Source organism: Lithobates pipiens, unplaced genomic scaffold (genome assembly GCF_037356315.1).
Source record: "Lithobates pipiens isolate NorthernLeopardFrog02 unplaced genomic scaffold, aLitPip1_a1.2 Scaffold_16, whole genome shotgun sequence".
NCBI classification, from domain to species: Eukaryota; Metazoa; Chordata; class Amphibia; order Anura; family Ranidae; genus Lithobates; species Lithobates pipiens.
In genome coordinates this window covers 3,597,291-3,617,337 of record NW_027507748.1, presented here as the reverse complement: position 1 = coordinate 3,617,337, position 20,047 = coordinate 3,597,291, and positions in this window count along the sequence as shown.

The window sequence follows — 20,047 nt, the reverse complement described above, 5'->3', positions numbered from 1 at the left end:
AGGACAAGGTGCAGTAGTGTTGGAGGTTGTTCCGCCACCACACCTCCAAAATGCTACTATTGGTTGTGACACACCTCTCTCCTCCACCCCCTCCTCTTCTTCTTCCTCCATGGCCTCTTCCAGTGCTCTGTCCTCAGAACCAGCGGTGCTCCGTAGGCGTTCAAGGGGCTACGCAAGTACGCAGGCAAAACAATGCCATGCCGTGCTTGCGCTGGTTTGTTTGGGGGACAGGAGCCACACTGGGGCAGATATTTTGTCAGCTCTGCAGGGGCAGGCCGAGAGGTGGTTGACACCACGCCAGCTTAAGCCAGGAATGGTGGTTTGTGACAATGGCACCAACCTCCTCTCCGCCCTCCGACAGGGACAACTGACCCATGTTCCCTGTGTGGCTCACATCCTTAACCTGGATGTGCAGTGGTTCTTGGGCAGGTACCTGGGCTTACAGGATGTCCTGAAGCAGGCCAGGAAAGTCTGCGTGCATTTCTGCTGACCATTTAATGCCTGTGCTCGGCTGGCTGAGCTCCAAAAGGAGTTAAACCTGCCCAAGAACTGCCTTATATGTGACATGCCCACCAGGTGGAACTCAACGTTGACCATGCTGCAGAAGCTGCACACGCAGCAGAGGGCCATCAATTAGTACCTGTGCAACTACGGCACCAGGACAGGGTCAGGGGAGCTCGTTTTTTTCTCACCACGCAAGTGGGGCATGATCAGGGATGCATGCACTGTCCAGACAACATTTGAGGAGGCCACGAGGATGGTGAGCAGTGACAGTGCATGCATCAGTGACACTGTACCTCTTGTCCACCTGTTGGAGCATACGCTGCATGGAATAATGGACAGGGCACTTGAGGCAGAACAGAAACAGGAAGAGGAGGACTTCCTTGCCTCTCAAGGCCCCCTTTATCCAGACAGTGTTCCTGCAGTCACACCCATCACACAGGAAGAGGAGGAGGGGGAAGAGGAGGAGGATGATTGTGTCAGCATGGAGGTGGAGGCTGGCACTCAGCAGCAGCAGCAGTCATGTAGGGATGATTTACAGTCCCAAGAAACCCGTGGACTTGTACGTGGCTGGGAGGAGGTAGCTGCTGATCATGTTGTCCTTAGTGACCCAGAGGACTCCAGACCGATTGCCTCAGCTAACCTACGCTGCATGGCCTCCTTGATCCTGCAAAGCTTGCGGAAGGATCCTCGTATTCTTCAGATCAAGGAGAGGGACCATTACTGGCTGGCCACTCTCCTTGATCCACGGTACAAGGGTAAGGTTGCCGACCTTATCTTGCCATCGCAGAGGGAGCAGAAGATGAGACATCTCCGGGAGGCCTTGCAGAAAGGCCTATGCAACGCGTTCCCAGAGACTGGGAGGTTACAAACTCCTGGTCCTGGACGTGTTGCTGAGACATCGGTCAGAAGGAGCGGTGGAGAAGGTGGCCGTCTGACTGATGCATTCAGACAATTTTTTAGTCCACAGCCCCAAGGTATGATCGGTTCCAGCAACCATCGCCAGCGTCTGATTTACATGGTGCAGGAATACCTAGGGGCAAGGTCAGACTTGGACACCTTTCCCACCGAAAATCCTCTGCCTTACTGGGTCTTGAGGATGGATCACTGGCTAGAGCTTGCACAGTATGCAATTGAGCTACTGGCCTGTCCTGCATCCAGCGTTCTTTCGGAACGCACCTTCAGTGCTGCTGGTGGCTTTGTTACCGATCACAGGGTGCGCCTGTCCACCGACTCGGTTGTTCAACTGACCTTCATAAAGATGAATCAGTCTTGGATCACCCACAGCTACCAAGCACCCGAAGCTGATGTAACCAAATATATATATATTTTTTGAAATATCACATCCCTTCAAGACTGCCTATGCTGATGCTGAGTGACTGTCCTGTTATGTTGATTGTCTATCATCTTCCTCCTCCGCTGATATGTTGGAAGAACATTTTTGGTTCTGGGTGATGCCACCAGCCCAATTTTTCAGCCCCTGTTTAACAGGGGCCTTTAATTACAATTTTTGATGCAATGCTTTGCAGCAGGGCTCATTCCTGCACCACAACTAGAGTATATGGGAGAGGTTGCAGTGTCGTGGCACCAGCACCAGTGCCTAAGGCCCAATTTTTCAGCCCCTGTTTAACAGGGACATTTAATTACAATTTTTGATGCAATGCTTTGCAGCAGGGCTCATTTCTGCACCACAACTAGAGTATATGGGAGAGGTTGCAGTGTTGTAGCACCAGTGCCTAAGGCCCAATTTTTCAGCCCCTGTTTAACAGGGACATGTAATTACAATTCTTGATATAATATTTCACAACAGGGCCCGTTCCTGTGCCCACTGAGAGTAACTGTGAGGACTTATAGTGTTGTGGCACCAGCACCACAACCACCAAAGGCCCAATTTTTCTACCACTGTTCAACAATGGCATGTAATAATCGTTCACACCAGGATGCGCCAGCACCCACCAAGAGTCACTTTGAGGGCTTACAATGTTGTGGCAAAACCAACACCTTGTTCCGCCATTTCTGCAGAGCATATAGGGCAGGCCCCTACTTTCAAACATTCAACTTACAAACATCTCCTACTTGCAAATGGAAGGAGACAACAGAAAGTGAGATGAAAAAAGACGGACGGCAAAACAAATTATACCGGGGTGATAACCCTTCCCTATGTTTTCCAAAAAGCTTAAAAATAGATTTTTTGACTGGAGCTACACTTTAAAAATGTACCAGTTCAAAATTACAAACAGATTCTACTGAACACAACAAACCTACACAGTCCCTGTCTTGTTTGCACCGCCTGTATGCTGCTGTTCTGAGAATATAGGGCCTGGGGGCCCCACGTCTTTCCTTTTTTTTATATGGGTACGGGGTTCCCCTTAATATCCGTACAAGACCCAAAGGGGCTGGTAATGGGCAGGGGGGCTACCCATGCCATTTTTTTCAATGATTTTCAACCATATTGTCGGAACCAGATATAACATTAAAAACGCAAGCAGTTTTAAATGACTTTTTTTCCGTTAAATGTCATTTTGTGAAGGGACTGTTCTAAATACGGGAACCACGTGGCACTTCACAGGCATACTACAGACACCCCCCAGGCACGATATTTAAAGAAATTTTTCACTTTCTTTTAACTTTAATCATCATTAAAATCAGTGCTCCCGCCAAAACGGCCATTTTTAAAACATTTTAGGCATTGACCCATGTCCCCTGGGGCAGGAGCCAGGTCCCCAAACCCTTTTTAGGACAATATCTTGCATATTAGCCATTAAAATTAGCACTTTTAATTTCGAACTTTGGAGTCCCATAGACTTCAATGGGGTTCTAAAGTTCGTACAAATTTGCGGTCCGTTCAAAAGTTCTGATGCGAACGGAACCGGGGGGTGTTCGGCTCATCCCTACTCCATACATTGTGAGACGGTGGCCTGTAAATGATATGATATTATAGAATTCATCCAAATTTCTTCAGTAAGACCCATCAGTGATAGGATATTGAGGAGAAAAATCCAGAAGGTCTCTCATCACATCGTTTTTTATAACGCTCTGCAGGGGAATGACTTTTTGGTATGGCCCCCATCCCCCACACTACAAGTCCATCTGTCCATCTATTGTGCTTTTCTGTACAATTTCTGGGCACACAATATTTACAACAACCTTCTTCAATCAGTCGGCGGTGTTCACCAAATCGGCTATGAAGAGCCCTAATTGTGCCCCACATCCAGGAGACCACAAGGACAGGCTAGACAGGACATTACACATTCAGTAGAAGAATTATAGAATGCAGAGATCTGATTGGTTCTACTTTTACCCAAAAAATCTCCATGTGTGATCAATGTACAGGGAAGACACTTTCTTTTTCTCCACTGAAAGGTCCCAAATGAGGTCAGTAAAGTTAGAAGAGTCCTGACCCCAAGCCTGGCCTAGAAGACACACATTAGAACTATCAGTCGCCTATTTTGTAAACGCTTTAACTTTTACATAAACCAATCAATAATCGATTATTGCTATTTTTTTTTTTTACCAAAAATATATAGAAGAATACGTATTGGCCTAAACTGAGGGAAAATTTTTTTTTTATATATTTTTGGGGGATATTTATTATAACAAAAAGCAAAAAATAATGAATTTTTTTCAAAATTGTCGCTATATTTTTGTTTATAGCGCAAAAAATGAAAACTGCAGGGGTGATCAAATACCACCAAAAGAAAGCTCTATTTGTGGGGGAAAAAAAAAGGATGTCAATTGTGTTTGGGAGCCACGTCGCACGACCGCACAATTGTCAGTTAAAGCGACGCAGTGCCGAATCGCAAAAAGTGGTTTGGTCTTAAGTCAGCAAAATGGTCCGGTCTGTAAGTGGTTAATGGACTCATATGACCTGAATGTACTAATCTCACATATATACAGTATATGGAACCATGAGCCCAAAAGCAGCGCACACAGCGGAGAATGAAATATCAAACAGAAACAGACTGGACGGCAGGTGACGCCCGCGAATAAGCTCCTCCCCCCGTACGTACATTACGTCCTATCAGGACTTTGTCAGCGGTGGGTGGAGCTTAACGGCGTCACCCTTCACATTTAAACAGTGCACTGGTTACCATGGTTATCCTGGACGCTATAGCACAGCGGCAACCGGAAGTGGAAGCCAGCTATACTGAGATGCCAGAATGATGCTGCTTTTCACATGGGGACTTAAACAAGCCTTCATACACAGTGAACCACAAATAATTATTAATATCAATTAATATAAAAGGAACAAAACAAGGGCAATGGTAACAACAGTACCTAATAAAAAAAAAAATGCTGTCCTTATATTTTACTACCAAAATGATATATTAAAACATGTTAATAAAAAATATGTGTATATATATTAATCAATTAAATATTTATATATTTTTTTCATAATAAAATGATTGGAACAATATGAAAATTCATAAAAAATTCCTAAATTGGACAATTCACCCGCTGTCGGAAAAAAAAAATTACAAAAAATTAATTTGTCAGAAATAAAACAGTTCAAATCAAAATTAACATTTAATCCTCCCGGGGTAAGAACCCGAGTCTCGTGGATCCAAAAAGATTCACGCTGACTTAAGATACGAATAAAATTGCCTCCCCTCCAGTGCTTCTTAACTTTTTCCAAGCCCCAAAACTTAAGGCATCGGGGGTCCCTATCATGAACATTTCTAAAGTGTTTGGAGACATTATGGGAGCGTAAACCCTTTTTGATATTGTTACAATGCTCAGCGACCCGGACTCCAAGAGACCTAGAGGTCCTCCCTATGTATTGGAGACCGCAATCACACTCCAGCATGTAAACTACTCCTTCATTATTGCTGGTTATGAGATTTTTCATTTGATAGGTTCTTCCTGTAGTGGAAGCCATAAATTCCTTTCGTCTCTTCTTATTATGCTTACACTGTTTACATGAGGGGCATTTTCCACACCCATAAAAACCAGTAAGAAAAGAAAAGATCCTATTCTCTTTAATTACCGGGGGATCTACTACACTAGGGGCCAGTATGTTCCTCAGCGTAGGAGCTTTCTTATAGATAAACCTCGGACGAGATGGTAAGACTGGGCCCAAAATACGGTCTTTCTTGAGGATATCCCAGTGTTTGACAATCATTTTTTCAAATTTTTTATATTGAATATTTAATCCAAAATCATCCGGAACTCATTATTATTAGACTTTCTGCGGTGGTCATCACTGTTATTGGGAGGATTAGCGACTAGGGTAGCTCTATCCAAGTTACCTACACTTAATCTCTGACCATCAATTATTTCTGGGTTATACCCCTTCTGTAAAAAACGTTTGGCCAGAACATTAGCCTGTGTGCAATAGTCCTCTGCACGAGAGCAATTGTGCCTCAGCCGAATGAACTGGCCCCTAGGGATGTTACATAACCAAGACCGATGGTGACAACTGTCCAATGGTATGTATCCATTCCTGTCTGTCGGTTTGAAATCATTTTTAGATTTAAAACATGAGCCCTCCTTAAAAATCTCTAAATCCAAAAAAGTTATATTAAAAGGGTCAGCATTCCAAGTGAGTTTAATATTCTTGGTGTTACCATTAAGCCTAGACATAAACATCTTAAGGCTCAATAGGTCTCCTTCCCATACCATAATCAGATCATCTATATACCGTTGGTAACATTTGGTAACATGGTGTGGGTCTATTTCTAAAAATAGTCTCCTCTTCCCATAAAGCCATGAAGAGATTTGCAACACTAGGTGCAAAACGAGCTCCCATAGCTACTCCGAGAACCTGGACATAGAATTTGCTGTTATACCAAAAATACATTTTTTGTTAGACAAAATTCTAAGGCTTCAAGGAGAAAATTCTTTTGGAGCACTGGAAGGTCCGAACTCTCTAGAGCCCATCCAGCTGATGCTATAGAGTCCTGATGACTTATAATCGTATATAATGAGCCGACGTCGGCTGTGACTAGAAGACTATTATCACTAGCCGGTGTCGATTCAATAATCTGAATGGCGTGTTTGGTATCCTTGAGGTATGTCATAGTATTACATACTAATGGCTTCAAAAAGAAGTCAATGTACTGACCCAGCCGTGCAGTGACGGAGTCAATACCATTGACTATAGGCCTACTGGGTGGTCTAAGGGCATCCTTATGTACTTTAGGTAAAAAATATATATTTGGCCTTCTGCATGCACTCGGATCTACATAGAGGGATTCTTTTTGTTATTCAGAACTCCACTATTTTTACCACGTTGTACAAGAGTCTGTAGTTCGTTCTTATATTGGAAAACTGGATCGTTAGTGAGTACTTGACAAGTAGACCGATCCAACAATAACCTATCCATTTCCTCCTTATAGAATACCTTGCTCATAACTACAAGACAGCCCCCCTTATCGGCGGGGCGGGTGACCAAGTCTTTATTTTTTTCCAAGGAGACAATGCCTTTCTTGAGAAATTGGGGGTCTAGTACTTTTTTTATTTTCATAGTTTCAAGATCACTAATCACCATATTTTTAAAGACTTCCACATGCCTATGGTCATTCTTTGGTGGATTGAAAACTGATTTATTGGCCAAGTTAGAATGTTTCCCTTTCCGGAATTGTCCATACAGAAGACAAAGGAGGTTCCCCAAGTTTAGATAAAAAGTATCGTTTGATATTTAAAGATCTTATGAATTTCTGTAAACTGACATAGGTCTGGAATTTATTAAAGTTCCTAACTGGAGCAAACTTCAGACCCTTGTCAAGAACCCTAAGTTCATCTTCCGTAAGTTCAACACCGCTAATATTATACATTCCTGTACCTATCACAGTTTTTGTCTTTTGTATTCTTCTTCCTGCCCTTCTTCCTCTCTTAACCTTCTTTTGCCCCCTTGTTTGCTGCTTGTGGGGGTTTGACCCCATGGGTCTTGCCACTGCACTTGGCGTGACCCTAAAAAACCCTCCTCTTGAGTATTCACTTCCTGGGAGAGTGGAGCAAAACGATTTTGAGTAGGTATTGGTACCTGATCAGGATACTAATTGTTACCTCTAGGATAGTCATTCCATCTGCCTTGTTGATTGGGGTAGGTGGAATGAGAATTCCTGTGAGGGACATTATTAGCATTATGACCCCTTGGGGGTTTAGAGTAACCCCTCTGTTCTTGCCATTGAGGTTGTTCCCTCAATGGTAGATTATAATAGTTGTTACTGCTACCTCTGCCCCCCTTGCTAGAATTACCCCTACCCCTATTCATGGGGTGACTAAACCACTTCCCTGGGGAATTCCGTCTATTAGGGGAGCTAGAAGCAATCGGAGTAGAGGCTAGGGGGACAAAAGGAGCTCTGGTAGGGGGAACTACAGGTGTATTTTCAACACCCGGGGACTTAGATTGCCACCTAAAGATCTCTCCCCCCCCCCCCGTGCAAAATCTCCCGAATCTCTGATATATTTGGTTTTATTTTTATCTTGTATTTCTCTATCCCATTTAGTCATTTTATTTTTCAAGTCACCAGACGATTTTTCAAAGTCGGGAGATTTCTCAAAGGGCTCAATTTTATTTTTAAGATCTGCAATAGATTGATCCAACAATTTAATTTTTCTATGTTTTCTAGCCAATAAGAGATCAATAAGCTCTTGACCCTTATTGCCAAAGAAATTCTGCCATTCTGACATGGATTCATCATCCATAAGTCCATCATTAGGTGGAATATCCCACCTCAACCTCCTGGGGATACGTTTACATTTGCTATATTGCTCAAACGATGCAATGTCCCTCCAAGTTTTCATTTCCTTTTCAAACATATACCCTCGTTTTTTAAACCATACTGATAAATCATCTGGATTGATAGGCAGGGGGGCATCTGAAAAAACTTCATCAAGTTTCACCTCCCTCTTATCAAGAAAGTTAAACACATCCATGTGTGCTGCTAAAAGGAATATGTATTGATAAACAGATAATAAGATAAAAAAGACAATCAGCGCTCACATGTACCCAAAAAACAAATCATTTTTGCAAGCTGAACACCTAAAGGAGCAATACACAACGTGAAACCGGCCTCTATTCATATGAAACAATTTAAACTACTTCTCACATTCCTGATAGCTGCAAAACAGAGCATAGCTAAGGCATGGAGAACACCTGTCCTGAATATTGGAGAACCCAAACTTAGAATGAATCAGTCTTTCATCCATGCTAAAATGGAGGCTACTGATCAGAATCACCTGACAAAGTCTGACATCATATGGAAACCATGGATGGATTATTATATGTCAGACCCTTTTGATAAACGTTACTTTCTCCATGGTGATCAATAATATTCTTTCAAGGATTACAACTTCAGTTTATATTTGTATAACTCATATCCGGAGTCCTGTTGTTTCCCATCCCATATGTCTTTATTCCTCTTATCATTTTATTTTTCCTTTTATTTTTATGATAACTTTCCTTCCTATCACCGGATTTTCCTCATGTCACATTATCTAATATAAACATTTATCCAAAGTTAAGGAAACATTTTTTTTATCAATAACAAAGTCATATTTAGATATATATGAATATACTTTGATTTAGAAAGTTTTCTTTTCCTTTTTCTTTCTTCCCTCTATTTTTCTTCTCTTGTAACATCCGTACTTCAATATGTCATTTTTATATTTATATCAAATATTCTGTATATGCTGTTATTTTATGTTTCTAAAATAAAAACAATTGAATGAAAATAAAAACACGCATGTAACACTAAAGAGTCCGTAGTGACTTCGGGTGTTCAGAACTATGTCACAGCGGGTGGGTGAGAGGCCACTGTGACAGCCTTGACATTCCCTGAGTGACCACGGTTCTGAGGAAGAATCAGAAGCTTTGAAACACGTCATGTGACACGTTCTGACGTCACTTCCAGAGTGCTCCAAGTGCGTTCCACGCTGGTTCTCCCACCGCGAGGCAGGGCCCCGGCCGGCCCCCTCATCTACCCTGCCACTACACCACTAAAGCCTGCTGTGACATAGCCCTGGACTCCCCTAAGTGACCACCGACTCTTTAGAGTTACATGCTTGTTTCATCCAATATTATGTGAGTAGCCATTTGACTGTCAGGTTCCAAGGAAGAGGACGATTGTGAAGAGTGGGCCCCTTGCGGCTAAGTGCAGCACTCCCCTGGGAGTGATACAGAGGGAGCAGTGCCCAAAGGTGTTGTTGGCGATGAGCCGGTCACTTGGAATGCACTGGTAGTTGCTGGGATGACCCGCAGTGCCACTGAGCGTGGGGTGCCGGGCAGAAGACATCAGTGGGGGCAAACCGGTAGCAGGAACTGAAGACAAGCCAGGAGTCATACACGAGAGATCAGTCCAGAAATGCCAGAGATGAAGTACAGATGAAGGAGAAGACAGGAACGTAGTTGGTGGTGCAAGCCAGAGGTCAATCAGGAGCAGATCAGAAGCAGAAGTCCAACAAGCAGGGAACAGGGAATAGAAACACAGGGACACAGGAGCACAGGAAACATTGGGGAGCCGACGATAATCCAGCAATGGGCAGCTCCAAAAACAGACTTAAATAGACCCGGAAGTGCTGCCCACATTAGTCACACTGTGCATAGAATAAATAAGGAGGGGAGAGGCAAACCCAATTATGTGAGAAAAACTGCAGATATAAACGTGAACTATATAATACAAAAAACGTATACATGTGTGAATATGTGTGTAGTGCCGGTACTCCTGAAGAGCACGCGCTATGTTGTAAATTTAGTTTTTCTCAAGACTATAGTTGGGTCTTGGGGGTTCATTTCTTTAAATTGTGATTTCTGGCATCAGTTTGGCTGGGCTGTAATATGTTCTGCCTGGTCATAGATGTAGGTATCACCTCTGACAGGCATTGGAACGCAGTCTGGTTGGACGCATTGGGTACCAATCTCTTTCTCTGAGCCAATCAGTGGGTGCGTTGTTTCACTGTGTATTCTGGGAGAGGGTGCTTAAGGTGCTGAAGTCACGTGGTTCTGGGTTCCGGTCCAGAAGTTCGTTCTGACTCCATGGTCCTGGTCCTCCTGACCAGCCCTCAGAGGCCCTCATGGCCTGGGGTGCGGATTCATCCATTTCCGAGTCTCGGGACTGGCTAGTCTGAGGCGCAGTAACTGGAAGGAGGATTCTAAAGGTGTCGTCTCGGGTTTGGAGAGGCCCAGCAACTCCAAACGCAACCGGGGAGGACTCTTCAGAAGAGGGTCACGCACGAGGCTGGCTGCTCGGTTAGAGCCTGGAAGCTGAGCTGTAAGGACAGCATTTCTCATGGTATTGAGAGAAAACCACCACTCCAGGATAGCCCTCCAAGGCGGATGTCCTTCTTCCTAACGAGGAGCCCTAGGTGCTGGCTAATACATGTGCAATCGGCAGGCAATGGCAAAAAACTCTGGATAGCCGCACACCAGAAAAAGGCTTAAAATCCTGTGTTTTTATAAAAAATCGGGGGTCACATCAAATGATCCACAGCAAGGAAAAGGGTACAAAAATACTAACGCGTTTCGCACTGGAATCGGTGCTTACTCATAGCTGGCTATCTCTTAAACAAACATCAAATATATAACCCAAAAAGTGCATATCATATGGGGAAATGATTAGTGAAACAATTGCAGACAGCTGGAGAACAATAATGGTAATTGGATCCCAACATGTGTTGTCAAGCAATCAATTTAAGCAAAGAGAAGCCGTTTGAAAAAAGCAAACTAGAACTATATAAAAGTGTAAACTAGGTATATACACTGTGTGCATGTGGAGCCGTATAAATACATGCATACATGCACACTTATATACTAGTAATGGTGTAAAAAGAAAAGAAAATGATGTGATGTGACCCCCGATTTCTAATAATTTTAAGCCTTTTCTGGTGTGCGGCTATCCAGAGTTTTTTGCCATTGCCTGCCTATTTCTCACGGTATCGCCGGACCGGCTGCAAGAAACTGGTACCATAAGAAAGTTCCTAATTTCATCTTTTCGTTTACAACTAAGTTCCAGTGAGAGACTTTATTGTGTTCATCGGAAGTTTTACAACCAAGTCTGTGGCAGAGACTTTGCTAAGTTGAATCACTTGTTGGCTGCTAAATCCAAACCACAAGGATTTATCCAACAGTTGAAGTATCCAGTTGTGAATGGCTATTCCCTGGATCATCTAGAGAGAGACATTGTCAAGTGTCAGCCGTTTTCCAAGTACCTGAGCTCTCCTACCCATCCCCCCTATTCCCAACTGAGAGACGGAGTTTCTGTTCAACGTTTTATGCAAATAAAGATTCCTAAAGGAAGTCAAGTGTCGGTCTCTGCAGTTATTGGGCCATCAACCTCGGGAACCCCTAGACAAGAACGACGAGCTACAAGGTGAAGAAGGTAAACGGTAAGCCCAAAATAACAAGCTTGTCCTTCGGGGGTCAGTGCTACACGTGGGGGCTCGCAGTCCGGGATTTGCCGTTACCTCTCGCAATGGAGAAGAATTGTACATGTGAATTTATGGAATAGAGGGTGGAAAGTTTTTTTGGACTGCGCCATTTTGAGAAAGGCAAAAGACATTCACTGTTGGTGAGTAAGCGTGGGAGGAGCCCTGGAGAAAACCCCGCAAAATTGTGTAACCAGAGGAACCAGCGGGAGGAGTCTTGCCTGTTTCATCTTCCTACACGAGGCACCGCGTGAGTGTGTCGTAGGAAGATAGTGAAGCCAGTTGTGTTTTCTACGCGGAGAGGAAAAGTGTCTGGAAACAAAATGTCTTGTGTTCCGGGTGCCTCATCTGTACCAGGACCCAGGATGCCTTCAGTGAGAGGTCCCACCAGTATGCAGATACCCGGTACTGTGATGGCTGACACGGGAATCCGCCTGCTGCCGCAGGGGTGGTTTGTCCTCTACACCGCCGGGGACATTGAGGCCCTTGGCATGCTATGTGGAGGATGGGAGAGTTTGATCCCAAGCCGTCGGCCATTTGCCCGGTGTCGGAGATGTGGGGAGTACTTTTTTTTAACATTAGTTTTTATTGAAGAAAACAATTTCCATGACATATTTATGTTGTACATAGAGTCCTTTACATGTTAACAGTATACAGCAATGATATAATTATAGATCTGATTCTCATTGACGTGATAATGTAGAACAGAACTAATGCCGGGTCTCAGAAGTGAACATTTATCATCTTTTAGGTTCCTTCTCATTCGTGTGAAGCTCTTCCAGCTCAAGATGCCCCATTGGGAACACTCTGCATCTCAGAGCTGGAGTTGCCCCTGTATTGTACCCTCTGGTGGCCCAGATCACTAACTAACAGCTAATAAAGCAACAAACCATGAATGAAGGATGTAGTGAAGAATTACCAAATACAGTTATGTACACCAGTTATATACGGCCGTCCATATACTCCAGTTCCCGAATTCCTTACATTTTAAGGGGTTAATTTCTAGTTTCCTTTCAAGGTTGTGATGTCTTTGGACTCTCCTTGTCATGTCAGGTATATTTATGTATGTGGTGTTTTTCCATGAGCACAGCACTAGGGATCTAGCGGTTAGGAGTATGGGGGTGACTACCTGTCACATGTTATGTGGGGATTTTTCTATTCCTATGTGTAGTATTGGGTGGTGTAACAACCCTATATACTGTACATCTATACCAGTCTTTACAAGGACCTTTGTGGACCTAATAGTAATAGCTAGTGATTCAACTGACTGTCCCTCCTCCACACAGCGTCCTGTCCCTCCCTACACTGACAGAAGACAGCTGCAGAATCAGTCAGCAGTGCACTGAGCCCTATATACTGTACACCTATACCAGTCCTTACAAGGACCTTTGTGGACCTAATAGCTAGTGATTTGTGTCCCTACAGTCTGTCCCTCCTCCACACAGCGTCCTGTCCCTACACTGACATAAGACAGAATGTAAAATGGCCGCCAGATCAGGTCTATTTATAAGGTGGGGGGTGTCCATGTGATGAAATAAAGGGAATGTTGGCGTCGCGCTGATCTTACTAAAATTATTCATCGAGGGAATATCTATTTCTCTTCCTTATCTGCCTAACTCAGTAGGGGGGGGGGGGGGGAGGGGGTCTCACACAGCAGATGGAATATACATGAAAAATGAAAAAAAAATTTTTTAGCAAACCACCAACTGCAGAGCTAATATATCAAGTGTGATTCTAAATCCAACATAAATGACATTAATCCAAAGTGCAAAGTGCCAAAAAAATAAATAGTAAAGTGCAAAATGACTATTTAAAATTAATAAACACACTCCAGAGGTGACTAGACACCTAAAGGTGTTGTGTATATAAAATCAAGGAGAAAATATAGTGATACTTTTCAGAGAATCTATGTATCAAATGTATAACTAAAGCATAATATATTGGTATAGTGTAAAATAAATAGTAAATGCACTACAGAGAGGACTTGTGCGTTTAAACAAATCACTTCAAATGCTTTAAGTTATATGTCCATCTGTATATATGAATATTCCATTCAATATACATCCAGTTCAAACGTAAATAAATAAATAGAACAGAAAGTGCTATGTGCTAATTCCATAAGTGCAAATGATTGAAGAAATTACTAAACACACTGTAAAAAATAGAAATGATTAAATCTGACCTTTAAAAAAAAAAAAATATATATATATATATAATCCACAAATAGCGATGGGTGTCATCAAAAAATAATAATCTCAAAAAAATTCTTTAAATTAGTAAACGCACTACAGAGCCAATCGTAACGTGTGTTAAAAATTAAAAATCTCATAACCTGCAATACTGAAGGAGTAGTTTACATGCTGGAGTGTGATTGCGGTCTCCAATACATAGGGAGGACCTCTAGGCCTCTTGGAGTCCGGGTCGCTGAGCATGTTAACAATATCAAAAAAGGTTTACGCTCCCATAATGTGTCCAAACACTTTAGAAATGTTCATGATAGGGACCCCCGATGCCTTAAGATTTGGGGCTTGGAAAAAGTTAACAAGCACTGGAGGGGAGGCAATTTTATTTGCATCTTAAGTCAGCGTGAATCTTTTTGGATCCACGAGACTCGGGTTCTTACCCCGGGAGGATTAAATGTAGATTTTGATTTGAACTGTTTTATTTCTGACAAATTCATTTTTTGTAATTGTTTTTTTTTTCTGACGGCGGGTGAATTGTCCAATTTAGGAAGTTTTTATGAATTTTCATATTGTTCCAATCATTTTATTATGAAAAAATTTATAAATATTTAATTTATTAATATATATATACACATATTTTTTATTAACGTTTTAATATATCATTTTGGTAGTAAAATATAAGGACAGCGCTTTTTTTTTTTTTTTTAACCACTTGCTTACTGGGCACTTAAACACCCTTCCTGCCCAGACCAATTTTCAGCTTTCGGTGCTCTCACACTTTGAATGACAATTACTCAGTCATGCAACACTGTACCCAAATGAATTTTTTGTCCTTTTTTTCCCACAAATAGAGCTTTCTTTTGGTGGTATTTGATCACCTCTGGGGTTTTTATTTTTTGCGCTATAAATGAAAAAAGACCGAAAATTTTGAAAAAAAACGCATATTTCTTTGTTTCTGTGACAGAATTATGCAAATTATTAATTTTTCTTCATAAATTTTGGCCACAATTTATACTGCTACATGTTTTTGGTAAAAATAACCGAAATTAGTGGATATTATTTGGTCTTTGTGAAAGTTAGAGAGTCTACAAGCTGTGGTGCGAATCGCACAAAATTGATCACATCTGATGTACTGGTGGCCTATCTCGCTTCTTGTGACCCGAACAAGTCAGGAAAGTACAAATACCCCCCAAATGACCCCTTTTTGGAAAGTAGACATTCCAAGGTATTTAGTAAGAGGCATGGTGAGCTTTTTGATGTTGTCATTTTTTTCCCACAATTCTTTGCAAAATGAAGATTTTTCATTTTCTTTATTTTTCTCCACAAAATTGTCATTGTAATAGGTTATTTCTCTCACGTGGCATGTGTATACCACAAATGACACCCCCCAAAAAATTCTGCTACTCCTCCTGAGTATTACAATACCACATGTGTGGGACTTTTTCACAGCCTGGCCACATAGAGAGGCCCAACATGCAGGGAGCGCCATCACGTGTTCTAGAAGCATAAATTACACATCTAACTTGTTGACTATTTATTACACTTTTGAAGCACCAGGACAATGACACGTGACACTGATGACAGATGGCACTGATACGTGGCAATGATGACACTTATACGTGGCACTGATGACACGTGGCACTGATGACAGATGACACTAATATGTGGCACTGATGACACGTGGCACTAATACGTGGCACTGATGACACGTGGCACTAATACGTGGCACTGATGACACGTGGCACTAATATGTGGCACTGATGACACGTGGCACTAATACGTGGCACTGATGACATGTGGCACTAATACGTGGCACTAATACGTGCCACCGGTGACAGATGGCACTAATACGTGGCACCAATGACGCGTGACACTGATGACAGATGGCACTGATAAGTGGCATTGATGACACGTGACACTGACAACAGATGGCACGTGACACTGACAGGTGGCACTGATGACAAATGGCACTGATACGTGGCACTGATGACAGATGGCACTAATACGTGGCACTGATGACAGATGGCACTATGTGGCACTAATAACACGTGGCATTGATGACAGATGCCACTTATACGTGGCACTGATGACAGATGGCACTGGGGACAAATGGCACTGACAACAGGTGGCACTGGGGACAGATAGCACTGCGGGCAGGTGGCACTGGGGTGGGGTGGATTGCACTGGGGTGGATGGCACTGGGGTGGATGGCACTGGGGCGGATGGCACTGGGGCAGGATGGCACTGGGGCAGGATGGCACTGGGGGAGATGGCACTGGGGCGGATGGCACTGGGGCAGGATGGCACTGGGGGGGCATGGCACTGGGGGGGGGTGGCACTGGGGGAGGATGGCTCTGGGGGAGGATGGCACTTTTTTTTTACTTTTTTTTTTTTTTTTTCTTTTGTACACTGACGGCTGCTGCAGCCGTTCTTCTCTCCCCTCTCACACGCTGTCTGTGTGAGGAGGGAGAGCGGCGCTGAGAGATGATCTCATATGTTTACATATGAGATCATCTCCCATTGGACACGCCGATCACACTGTAAACGGCCGCTGTGATTGGCCGTTTACAGCGATCTGTGTTTGCCTGTCCCCGGGGGACACGGCAAACACAGAACTTCCGCGATGCGCGCCCGCGGCGGCGCGCATTGCGGAAGTAAACACCAGGCCGTCCAGGGACGGCCAGGCGAGGGAAGCCGCCCGCCCTAAGGCCGTCATTCGGCTATAGGGCGGGCAGGAAGCGGTTAATTAGGTAGTGTTGTTACCATTGCCCTTGTTTTGTTCCTTTTATATTAATTGATATTAATAATTATTTGTGGTTCACTGTGTATGAAGGCTTGTTTAAGTCCCAATGTGAAAAGCAGCATCATTCTGGCATCTCAGTATAGCTGGCTTCCACTTCCGGTTGCCGCTGTGCTATAGCATCCAGGGTAACCATGGTAACCAGTGCACTATTTAAATGTGAAGGGTGACGCCGTTAAGCTGCACCCACCTCTGACGAAGTCCTGATAGCACGTAACGTAACGTAGGTCGTAACGGGAGGAGCTTATTCGCGGACGTCACCCGCCGTCCAGTAGAGGTGCGCGATTAATTCACCCCCCCGCTATCTAAGTTCTGGGTGACCCGTGATTTTCTTTTAGTGCCGCCGGTTCCAAGTAACCAGCGTGGAACACAAATGGCGGATATCGGAACTGACGTCAGCCATTAGAGCGTGCGATGTGGCATGCCGCTGCCTGGTTGTGGGCGGGTACAGTGGCCAGGAAACAGCACGCTGTTTACACTGTGATCGCTCAGACGGAACGATCATTTGTAAACAAACCGATGTCATGTCATGACACCGTTCCTCTCTCCCCCTCTGTACTAATCTGTACAGTGGAGGGGAGAGATCCAGAGATGGAAGCAGCCATCCCTCCTTACCCTGCCCATACTCTGCAATACTCTGCAATACCCTGCCAATACTCTGCAATACCCTGCCAATACTCTGCAATACTCTGCAATACCCTGCCAATACTCTGCAATACTCAGCGATACCCTGCCTGTAAATTTTTCAAATAAAACAGTTTTTTGAGAATCGTAAGAGAATCGTGATCTTCATTCTAAGCAAAAGAATCGTGATTCTCATTTTTCCCAGAATCGTGCAGCTCTACCGTCCAGTCTGTTTCTGTTTGATATTTCATTCTCCGCTGTGTGCTCTGCTTTTTACATTATATAAGCTGCCACACTGACATCTTGTGGCGGCTTGGTGTATTTGCACTAGGATGGTGTCATTATCCAATACACGTGAACTGTGTTTTTTTCTCCGCTGTGCACTCTGCTCTTTGGCATCATATAAGCTACCACAGTGACATCTTGTGGTGGCTATGAGTACTGAAACAGCAATATCAGTATAAATTACTTTACTGAACTGTGGACTATTACAGTGGAATTTTTGGCTACTATTTTTATTATCATTTTTTTATTTTTTGCATTTTCTGTAATTGTGAATATTAAATAAAACGATCCTTTTTAAGCTACACTTAGATCGTTTTTTATCCCTTTTGCACATTTATTTTGGGCTGCGGTTCCCTCTGATTTTTTTCCTGCCTACATATATTGGCCCATATACACCTGGAGTGAAAGCGTTGGGCATATATTGGAAGCCGGCTACATCTGACCGATGACGAATGGGATTTGAAGTTCTCTCTGTCCACACGTGGGAAACCAACCAGTGAGGCTCCTGCATACTATGAGTATGAATCTGCATGTTTGACCATCTGAGAATTCAGAGGTCCATCCCAGCTGGTAAGAGTTTATTTCTACTGGTGGAAGGAGCGGTCACACAAAAAAGAAGAGCGATCTCACTACGTGGTGTCTTCCCCTTCTCTCGGCGGTCACACAGTGATATGTGATCAATGTTTGGTGGACTTTCATTTGCGCTGCACCATTTGTATCTTCTAATCTGGTTGTGAGGTGTTTTGTGTATTGCTCCTTTAGGTGTTCAGTAAAAATGATTTGTTTTTTGGGTACATGTGAGCGCTGATTGTCTTTTTTATCTTATTATTGAGAAGAGCTAACATTGGGTCTGGTAGAATTAAGCAGTTAAATAATTTTGAAATGATTGCAAAGGCCTTTTTCCAAAATGTTTGTACTATTGGGCATTGCCACCAAATGTACATAAATGTACCAAGTTCCTGACAGCCATGAAAACAGAGGCCGGCATTGTCCGTTGTGAATTTGGCTATTCTCACATTAACCAAATACCATCGGGGAGGACTTTATATGATGTCTCTACCGCCAATATATTTGTAGAGGAAGATTTGGTATTAGACCATATGTGAGCCCAAGTTTTAGAGTCAATCGTACGATCTAGATCTCTTTCCCACAACATATGTAGGTACAATAGTATTAGATTTAGAAACCAATTGTGCATAGATAGATGAAATACGACCTTTAGCATGTGCTTCTTTGAGACAGAATCTTTCAAATTGAGAAATAGTGTGAGGGTTTTCACACGAGTTGAGCAGGAGAGTATAAAAATGTTTGATTGGAAGATATCTGAATATTTCAGATTGAGGAAGTTTATATAACTCGCAGAGTTCAGGGAAAGGTCTTATTGAGGAGGTTGAAGGTAAATGATATAGGCAAGTAATACCAGCCTTGATCCAAGCTTTAAAAGTTTTAGGAAATGTCCAAGCTGGGTAAAAGGCCGGATTTTTGTGAATGGAAAGTAATGGGTTATGTGAAGATTGTAAACCATGTGAGATTCTATGTCTATTCCAGATAGATAAAGAATGTTTAGAGATTGGATTCTCTATAATTTTATGATCTGTAGGTTGTAATCATAATAAATTGTTTATCGGAAAAGGATCACAGTTTAGAGCTTCAGTGAATACCCACATAGGAATCTCTGTGGTCGAATGATAATTTGTTAATTGTGATAATTGAGCTGCTTTATAATATGCAGTAAAGTCTGGGAATCCCAGACCACCCATGGATTTAGGGAGAATTTGTGTTTTCTTATACAACCTAGGTTTTATTTTTCCCCAAGTGAATTGTGTTACTTTTTGCTGAATTAGTCTGAGAAAGTAAGCAGGAATATGAATTGGAAGTGTTCTAAATAAATATAAACATTTCGGAAGAATAGACATTTTAATAATGCTAATTCTTCCGAACCACGATATTGGTAGTGATGACCAATTAGATAATGAAGTAGTAGTATTCTTCAATAGGGCTGGGTAATTAGCTGTGAATAAATCTGAGGGGTTAGAAGTAAGTTGGATACCCAGATATGGTAGACTATGATCTACACATTTAAAAGGCAATGAATTTTGTAATGCTTGTTTATTTTTTTCATCAAGTGAGATGTTTAGTGCTAAGGATTTTTGGGTATTAACTTTGAGACCTGAAATGAATGAAAATTCATGAAGTACAACCATAAGGTTTGGGGCAGAAACTTGTGGTGTGGATAAAAAAAGGAGAATGTCATCCGCCAATAAACATATTTTGTGGTGATAGCCAC